Raw genomic sequence first — 9,969 nt, 5'->3', positions numbered from 1 at the left:
ACTGACAGAAAAGTTGCTAAATTTGCAGATGACACAAAGATAAGTGGAGGGATGTAGTGTTGAGAAAGCAGGGAGACTGCAGAAAGACTTGCTCAAGCTAGGAGAGTAGGCAAAGAAGTAGCAGATCAAATGCAATGTGCGAAAGTGTGAGGTAATGCACTTTGGTAGATAGAATACAGGCATTGCCTATTTTCTCTGAGGGGAAAGGCTTTGGAAATCTGAATCACAAAGGGACTTTGGAGTCCTGTTTCAGGATTCTTTTGAGATTAACATTCAGGTGAAGTTGGCTGTTAGGAAGGCTAAGGTACTGTTAACGTTCATTTCATGAGGACAAGAATGCAAGAGCAGAGACATGCTGTTGAGTTTGTAAGAGACTCTGGTCAAATCGTGTTTGAAATGTTGTGATCAGTTTTAGACCCCATATTTAGGGATGAGCTGCCCTTGGAGACAAATCCAGGTGAAGTTTACAAGAATGATCCTGGCGATGAAGAGTTTGTCAAATGAGGAGCAGTTGAGGCTCTGAGAGTGTACATAGTGGAGCTTAGAAGGATTGGAGGGATCTCATTGAAACTTACAGAATATTGAAAGTATAGAGTGGTCATGGACAAGATGTTTTCATTATGACGAGAGATGAGGACCTGAGGGCACAGCCTTGGAGTGAAGGACTGACCCTTGAGAACTGAAATGAGGAGGAATTCCGTTAGCCAGAGGATGACTAATCTGTGGAACTCATTGTCACAGAGAGCTGTGGAGACCAAGTCATTGAGTGCATTTAAGGCAGAGATAAATGTGCCCTTGATTAGTAAGGGGATCAAGGGTTATGGGGAGCAGGCAGGAGGATGAGGTTGAGAATCATATGAGCCATGATTGAATAGGCAAGCAGATTCAATGGGTCTAATGACCTAATTTTACTCTGATATCTTATGGCCTTATGAGACAGTGCCCAGAGAGAAAAAGGAAAATAATGTTAGGCTGATGATAAGCCAAGAGACAGATAATATTAGTGGAGTGCTAACAAGAAAAGTAAATGTTTGAAAATGAATTTGTTATGGTGAGAGAATGCATAGGGATTTGGGGGAAGGGAGCAAACAAGGGAGAGGGTATTCACATATTGAAATTGTTAAACTCAATGTTGAGTTGTGAAGGGCCGCAAAGTGCCTTGGTAGAAGATGAGATTTGTTCTTCCACCCTGCGTTGAGCCTCACTGGAGTAGAGCAAAAAGCCTGGGATAGAAATGTTGGCATTGGAACATGGTAGTTTGCTCAAGTGGTGAGCATCTGGAAGCTCAGGGTCACACCTATGTACAGAGCTTAGGTGTTCAGCAAAGCATTTGGCCAGTCTAAGCTCAGTCATCCCAGTGTAGAGGAGACTGCAATGTGAGTAGCAAATACATTAGACGAGAATGAATGAAGTGCAGGTAAATCATTGCTTCACTTAGAAGGTGTGACTGGGGCCTTGAATAGTGACGAGGGAAGAGGTAAATAGGCAGATGGTACACCTTTTGAGATTGCATGGGATGATGCCATCGGTGTGTTGGGAAGTGTTGGAAGTGGAGTAGGAGTGGACCGTGGTGTCCTTGAAGTAACAGATCCTGCAGAATGCTGACAAGGGTGGGGAGGGGTATATATGCCTGATCTTGGCATTGCACTAGAGGTGGCAGAAATGGTGACTTATAATCATTTAGATGTACAGACTGGTGGGTGGAAATTAAGGGACAGGGTAGCCTATCATTGTTGTGAGAGGGGAGGAAAGAGTTGAGGAGCTGGTGCAGGAACTATGTTGGGCGTGGTCAAGTGCCCTGTCAACTCTGCTGCCAGAAAATCCTTGGCTGAGGAAAAATGGGGATACTTCTGATCCTCCCTTGCAGAACGTAGCACCTCAGAACAAATGTGATGGAGACAGAGAAACTAGGAGAATGGAACAGAGTCTTTACAGGAAGGAAATTGGGTGGAAATTGGAAACATTTTTTTCTAATTCCAGGCAAGAGAGGGAAACAACACTGGTTCTGCCATGAATATACCTGAGAAAGATTTGTGGGGAGGGACCTGAATAGGGCTGGAACAAGAAATGTTCCACGTAACCCATAAAGAAACAAGCATAGCTGGGACCCTTCGATAAGAAAGAAGTGAGAAGAGTTAAAGAAATTCTTTCTAAAGAAGTCCTATAAAAGTTCTGCTGTCTATTCATACCACGTGAAATCACACCCTGATTATTTTAGATGTTCTTCAAGGCGAACAAATTTTCATGTTCAAACAAACAAGTCTATATATAAATCAAATAGACAATTCATTAATATTAGAGGGTAGCAGGAGGATACATAAATTATTAGCTCATTTCTAGCTCCTAAGCTAAATGAACTTATCTTCAATTTGTCATATTTCATTTTGATTCTCAACAAAAAGAAAGAGGAATTTAATTCTCTTTGCTTGATCAGCCTAAGGTTAAGATGAAGGACTATGGCTCAATCTTAGAATTTTCAGCTGATCCATAAACTAACACATTGAAGTATAAAATTGAATAAGCCCTTAAAATGGTGGGGGTGCGGGCTGGTGGTGGTGGTGTCATCCTGGTATGCAATTAACATGCCCCCATTCATTGTGATGCAGGCATTACTCCAAATTCGCGCGGCTGCCAGATATGGTAAGTGATTGTTACGAGCAACCAGTGTTACCTATTACAACACATGTTAGCAGGAAGAGAAATATTGTAAGTGGATAGCACTGCTTAAGGGTAACTCTGGAAAAGGACAGGTGTAGTGGCTGTAAGAAGAGGTGGTAGTCCTTGTAAAGTGCATCTGTGCTGTGAGAGACCTTGGGGTGCAGTTGCACAGTTCCTTGAAAGTGGAGTGACTAATGGATAGGGTGAGGAAGAAGGCATTTAGCACATTTGCCTTCATCGGTCAGAACATTGAGTATAGGAATTGGGATATCATGTTGCAACTGGACGGGACATTCGTGAGGCCAGTATTACAATATTGTGTACAATTCTGGTCGCCTTTCTAGAGGAAGTATGTTGTTAAACCTGAGAGGGTGTTGCCAGGAGTGGAGGGGGAGAGGCTGTATAGCCTGAGGTATATTTCCCAGGAGCATCAGAGGTTTATCAAATCATGAGAGGCACGGATAGGATGGATAGCCAAGGTATTTTTCCATAGGGTGGTAGAGTCCAAAACTAGACAGCATAGGTTTAAGGTGACAGGGGAAAGATTCAAAAAGGAACTAAGAGGTAACTTTTTCAAGCAGAGGGTGGTGCACGTATGGAATGAGCTGCCAGAGGACGTGGTGGAGGCTGGTACAATTACAACATTTAAGAAGCATTTGATTGGGTATATCTGTAGGAAAGATTTAGAGCGATATGGGCCAAATGCTGGGAAATGGGATTAGGTCAGATGGGATATCAGGTCAGCATGGACAAGTTGGACTGAAGGTTCTGTTTCTGTGCTGCATGATTCTATGGCTCTATGACATTTTGGTGGATGCTGACAGTAATAAGAGCAGGAAAGGTAGAACCTTGGAGATCAGGACAGAATGGGGTCGGGGAAAGTAAGCAAAAAGGCAATGAAAGCGATCTCTCAACTGCTGAGGACAATGTTACCTCAAGTTTGTCCAGCTATCAACAATTTGTATCTATCTGCACTCAGCCCTTCAATTCATGTACTTTACCTCACCCTCATTTTGTACTGAGGAAGCCTAGCTACTACAATAATACATGCTGCACATTTACTGTTGCTTATAACTATCATGGTTGAACAGCAATGTAGTTCATTCCCTGCTTGGAGGCTGCAGCAGCTGCCAGATTTCAGTCACAACCTCTTTTGTTAAATGTTGGTGTCTCTGTATTGATCCTCACTTGTTAAGACAAAAGAAGTTTTCCTTTAAAATGCGCAGCAGATATAATCTCCCGCTTCAGTGATCTTTTCTTCTCTCTTCTAATTCCTCCTTCCATCAACCGTCTGTGGTCTATGGGACTACCCTTTATTTTATCAATCAAGTTCCAATTCTCAAAGGGAATTCTAACTCTACTAAGCCACCCTCATCTGGAAGTGTCCTTTCTCAGCACAGACTTTCAATGATAAAAAAAAAACTGCTTCATGGCCACCCAGGCCATTCTATCTATCTAAACAAGTATAGAAGAGCTTTGAAAGCATATTCAATTACACCAGCAGCTGAAGAAATATTCCAGAAATGAAACCTTTAAGTGATTTCTGTTAGCATTGTGTGAACGTGATTCAGTTTAACATCATGATGTTCAAGGTTAAGACAAGGTTTTGGCTAGAGTGTGCAGCTCAGAAATGACAGTGTGGATACCAAATCAGTAAAGTGCACTGTTTTGCATCAATATTTATTTGTTCTACATGTTGAAGGATATTACACATATGCCAACCCCTTTAGTAAATGGCATCCTCCCATTGGACATGTTCTAGTATATCCTATCTTCAAAGCTTCTGTATCCTCAAAACATTTAAAAACTGAGTATTATATGCCTGCTTTTAACTTCTGTACATCTCTACCCACATTAATATTTTACAAAACAGCAAAGCCATATGTTTCCCAAATTATTTTACTTAAGGCTGAATAAACTACCTACAATACTGGAAGTAGCATTATTTTTAAACTATTTCTGTTCTAACTCTTTCAAAGCTGATAAAAATTTGAAAGGATTGGAAGGTGACCCAGTAGATCATAAAACAGGATTCATCGTGACCGATGACTAAGCAATTTTTGATACTGCTTTTCATTGCAATTAGGAACCTAAGATGTGTCGAACAGAAATTTAGATGTAGCATTTTTAAAATTGAGTTCACTGCAGCCCTGGTTCAGCTCCTTTCAATTTATATGTAAAATATACACCAAAGAATACAGAAACCAGAAAATTCATCAAGGAAATAATCTTGTGACACCACTTGATCTTGCCATCTTTCGGGTTAAATATAGGATTGGATAAGATATACAGCCCAGAAACAGGCCTTTCAGTCTGAGTATTTTTTTACTCATTCACAGGATGTGGTCATCACTGATTACGCCAGCGTGATATTGCCCATTCCTAGTTGCCCAGAAGGCAGTTATGAATCAAACATGTTTTTATGGAGCTAGACTTAAACGTATGCCAAATGGCAGTTTCCTGCCTCAAAGGACATTAGTGAATCAAAGGGGTCCTGACAATTGACAATGGATACATGGTTGCCATTAGACTCTTAATTCCAGATATTATTTTTATTTGTTCACATTCCACCATCTGCCATGGTAGAATTTGAACCCTGGTGTCCAGAACATTCCCTGAGTCTCTGGATTAAATGGTGCAGCAATAATATCACGAGGCCATCACCTCCCCTAAACTGAGTTATGTTCCAACCAAACCTCATTACCATCTTTGCTCAGCTAAATCAAGCATGGTTGATCCTCTACACAGTTCATCATGGCAGGAGTGAAAACCTGATTGGAAAGGTGCAGAAAAGTTGGGCATGGCCAATGTGTGACTCTTTTTTCAACACCCAACATAATTATCATTTACCAATGAGCATGATATGCACTGTGTACATGGAGTGGCCGAACCAGCGTTCCTCAAAAGATGCAAGGGACAGGAAGAACTAGAGGGTAATGCCATTCTGCAATCAACTCCTAGCAAGTATAGTAGGAAATCAGCTGTTTTCCTACCCTGATATTCAGTGACCACATGGTAATTGGTTTCCGACTGCACAGGTGTTTCAGACCTCTCGCTACTTCTATCATGGTGTGTGACTCGATTGCTGTCTAATACACATATGACATCAAGCCAAGACTGGCCTTTGCTGCTTTAAATCAGCATGAAGCCTGCCTTTCATCAGTGACTCAAACTTCTCTGAAAGGCTTAGCATTCAAGTTCATGGACTTGCTAAAGTTGTGACCAAGGGCTGAATAAATGAAAAACCAGAAATCTCAGTGTACTTCAGTTTAAACCTGTGCAGAATTACGCTGCAGTAACTTTCTGCAAAGTCAAAGCTAATGAAGACAGGAAGCAATGATTCTGAGTCTGCTCTGATATGTTTTAGGAAGACTAATGGAAAATATGAATGTTTTGCTCAATCAGTCTTAACAAAATAATTATGTGGTAAATGCGTATTTTTTGAATGACAGAATTAGCAATATAGTCATACACCTTCTTGTCACAGGCATACATACACTGGCATAGATCAAAAAAAGAGAGGAACAGTTGTTAAAGGCCTGATTTTAATCTTCCCGACCCTGGCAGGAATGTAGTCCATCACTTCCTGCTGCAATCCCAATGCTTCTGTTATTTTAATTGGGATACTTTTGTTTGTGAAAGATGTGGCTGTAACATGAAGCGGAGAATGTAAGAAATTGTACCCGTCTCAGTGAAGGCAAAGGAGAAAGCTGATGCCAGTTATATGCAGCAATCATGCAGCTGTATAATCTACACTTCTCATTAGCTGCAACATAGGATTTTGTGTTTTGTTCAGTCCACATATCACTGGAGTGTGTAGCAGTTTCAATGAAATCTGCTTTGGCCCCCCTCCTAAAAGATGTTCAGGAACATGATGGTGCATTCACCTTTATGAAAATGCGTACTGCAGCTGTGCTAAAAATAACAGTAAGAATTAAGTTAACAAAGTGTGAAGCTGGATGAACTCAGCAGGCCAAGCAGCATCTCAGGAGCACAAAAGCTGATGTTTTGGGCCTAGGCCAGCATCTGCAGTACCCATTATCAGTGAGAATTAAGTGTTGGGAGGAGCAAAGCTATTTGCTTTGGCAGTTACAAACTTTGTTCCCTAGCCACTACCTCCATTCTTCACCCTGGCAATTGTTAGAGGCTAAACCAGACAGTTCATATTTGACCCCAAGATGATCTTTTGACCATAAATCCTTGCCAACACTAAGACCACCTCTTTCCACTCCTGTAACACCATCTGATTCCACCCTGCCTCAGCTAATCCAATACAGAAACCCATCATCCATATCTTTGTTACATCTAGACTTGATTATTCTATTTCAGTGGCTGAGGTGCCCGCATGCTAATTCACGTCAGTTCCTGTTCACCCATACCCCTGTGCTTGCTGATCTACATCGCACCCAGGTAAACCATGCCTTGATTTGAAAATCTTCATCCTTTGTTTTCAAATCCTTCTATAGCCATTCCGCTTCCTCTCTTTGTAATCTTCTCCAGCTCCACAATTCTACAAACTAACTGCATTCTTCCAATTCCGACCTTTTGAGAATCTCCATTTTTAATTACAGCCACTTTGGTGGGAATGCCTTCAGCTGTGCGCCTGAAGCTCTGGAATTCCCTGATCAGAAAATCCTGATGATGGGTGTAAACCTGCAACATTGACTTTCTTACTCCTCTGATGCTGCCTAACCAGCTGTGTTCCTCCAGCTCCATTAGGTCTTCATACTGACTCTAGCATCTGCAGTTCTTGCTAGCTCCTAGTCTCTGGAATTCCCTGCCTGAATTGCTCCAACTGTACTTCCTTTTCCTTCTTAAAGAGCCCTCTTAAAATCTAACCTCGTCTGCCTTAATGTCTCATTGAGTGATTTGGTGTCAGATTTTGCTTTATAGTGATCCTGATAAGTGGTCCATTATGTAAAAAGCAAGTGCAAGTTATTATTGTTGTTTATCAAGAATACCCACAGTGGCGACAAACATGCTGCTGTCTTTCAGGACTTACACGTTCTGATGTTTCACTCTGTAATATTCAAACAAGCTGCTTGGTTCAAATTTCATATTCAACAGAAGGCATCCCAATGTAAAATTCTAACTCAGTTGGTTGCCCCCATGCATCTGAATCACAAGGTTCTAGGTTCAAAACCCACTCCTGGGCTTGAGCACAACAATCAAGGCTGATACTGTAGTGCACTTTTGAAGGGTCACTGAAGCATCAGAGATGCTGTCTCCAGCTGCGATATTAAATTGAGACACCATCTGCCTGTGTGGGTAGATGTAAAAGATCACATGATACTTGTAGAGAATTACAGCATAGAAAGAGGCCCTTTCACCTACTGTGGACATGCTGGGCATCAACGTCTATTTATTCTAGTCCCATTTTCCGGCACATTGTATGTCATGGCACATCAAGTGATCATTTAAATGTTGTGACCGCTCCCAGCATTACCAGGCAGTGAGTTTCAGATGCTCACTACCCACTTGGTGGATTTTTCCTTAAATTCCCTCTAAATCTCCTGTTCTTTACCTTAAATCTATGTTCCCTGGTTATTATCCCCTTTACTAAAGGTAAATGTTTATTCCTATAAGCCCTATCTATTCTCCTCAACTTTCTCTGCTCTAAAGAAAACAACCCTAGCCCTTCTAAGTCTCACTTTATAGCTGAATTGCTCCAGCCCAAGTAACATTCTGGTGAACTTCCCTGCACCCTATCACATATGATCACTTCCTTCCTGTACTATGATGACTAGAAGGGTGCACAGTTCACCAGCTGTGCCCTAACTGACAACTAAAACAACTCATCATACTTACCCTGCTCTTGTATTCAAAGCCGAGAAAAATAAAGTATCCCATATGTGTTTTGTAACCATTTTATCCAATTCATCAAAGATCCTTAGACGGCACCTTCCAAATACATGCCACTTCTATCTAGAAGATCAAGGGCAGCAGATACGTTGGAACACCACCATTTCCAAGCTCTCCCTCAAGCCACTCACCATCCTGATGTGGCAATGTATCGCCAGTCCTTTACTGTCACTGTAACAAAATCCTGGAATTCTCTCCCTAATAGCGCGACACCACCTTCTCAAGGGTAAGTGGAGATAGACAATAAATGCTAGCCCAGTCAACAACACCCTTGTCCCACAGGTAAATGTAACACAAAATCTACCTGTCCTGTTGTCTTCAAAGATTTACGTGCATACGCACAAAGGTCCTTCTGATCCTCTGTGCTTCCTAGATCCTCCCATTGTGCTGTTTTGAAGACAATCAGGGAGTTATCCCTTCAGTTTTGGATAAAGTTTATCCTTCAATCAACATCACAAAGAATAGATTATCTAGTTATGATTATAGGACTCTTTGTGGAATTTGACTGAGCACAACTAAGCTGCCAGGTTTCCTACATTACTGTAGTGACTACACTTCCATAACAAGTATTAATTAGCTCTGAGGAGTTTTGAGATGGTCAGTGGTAGTGATCGCACTTTTACAAAAGCAATTTTTCTTTTACATCTACGAGGCAGAACTGAATGAGATGCACATCGCTGTCCCGCAATAAAAAAAATGCACTCACATCTCTGGAAGATGCCAAACACTTTTGAATGATGGGGTTGGATCTCTACCAACCCCTCTATATCCCTCCAAAATTGAAACATATAACTTAATTGTAACAATTTAAACAATTCTTCATTAAAATGTCATCAAAATATTATCAGCTGTCTGGAACTCCCTTCTCCCAAGGACCTACTTACCTAAAACTTCAATCCTTTACCCAGATCATATGTTGTATGCTCATGCATACCTTCAAAGATCGGTGCTTCTTCTTGTTGCTTCTCATTTGCCCTCAGGATTGTGTATATATACAATCACAGAATTGGTACCATATTATTTTCAGAACTTTTGTATATTTCCACTCCCAGGCCTTCCCGTTGCCCATGTTTCACTTCCCTGGTCATTCTTGCTGCTGTTTCTGCCTTCTGGAACTCCTCTATCCATGTCTCTCCTTTAGTTTAGCTATTGTGATGCTCAGCCTCAGTCACACTCCTGAGCCCAGTCAAAAGTGGCAGCTCATTTTCACTTTTGTACTCATTCACAGATCATGTTCTCTCTGCCCTCACGAGAACCTATGCACCATGCTCCTAGTTATTGCTATATTGTTTGCCGTCAACCAACCCCAAACAGTTTCAACCTCCAGCTCCCACAAGTGCCACAGATCCAGCCTTCATAAAGTCACATTAGACACTACAAATGAGTGGTAAAATATTCCCAATCTTACCCCAAACTAATTGCTACAATATCCTAGTTTCACCTGAAATC

Source organism: Stegostoma tigrinum, chromosome 10 (assembly GCF_030684315.1).
Source record: "Stegostoma tigrinum isolate sSteTig4 chromosome 10, sSteTig4.hap1, whole genome shotgun sequence".
NCBI classification, from domain to species: domain Eukaryota; kingdom Metazoa; phylum Chordata; class Chondrichthyes; order Orectolobiformes; family Stegostomatidae; genus Stegostoma; species Stegostoma tigrinum.
The sequence above is the reverse complement of the archived record's forward strand: the minus strand, read 5'-3'. Positions refer to the sequence as shown.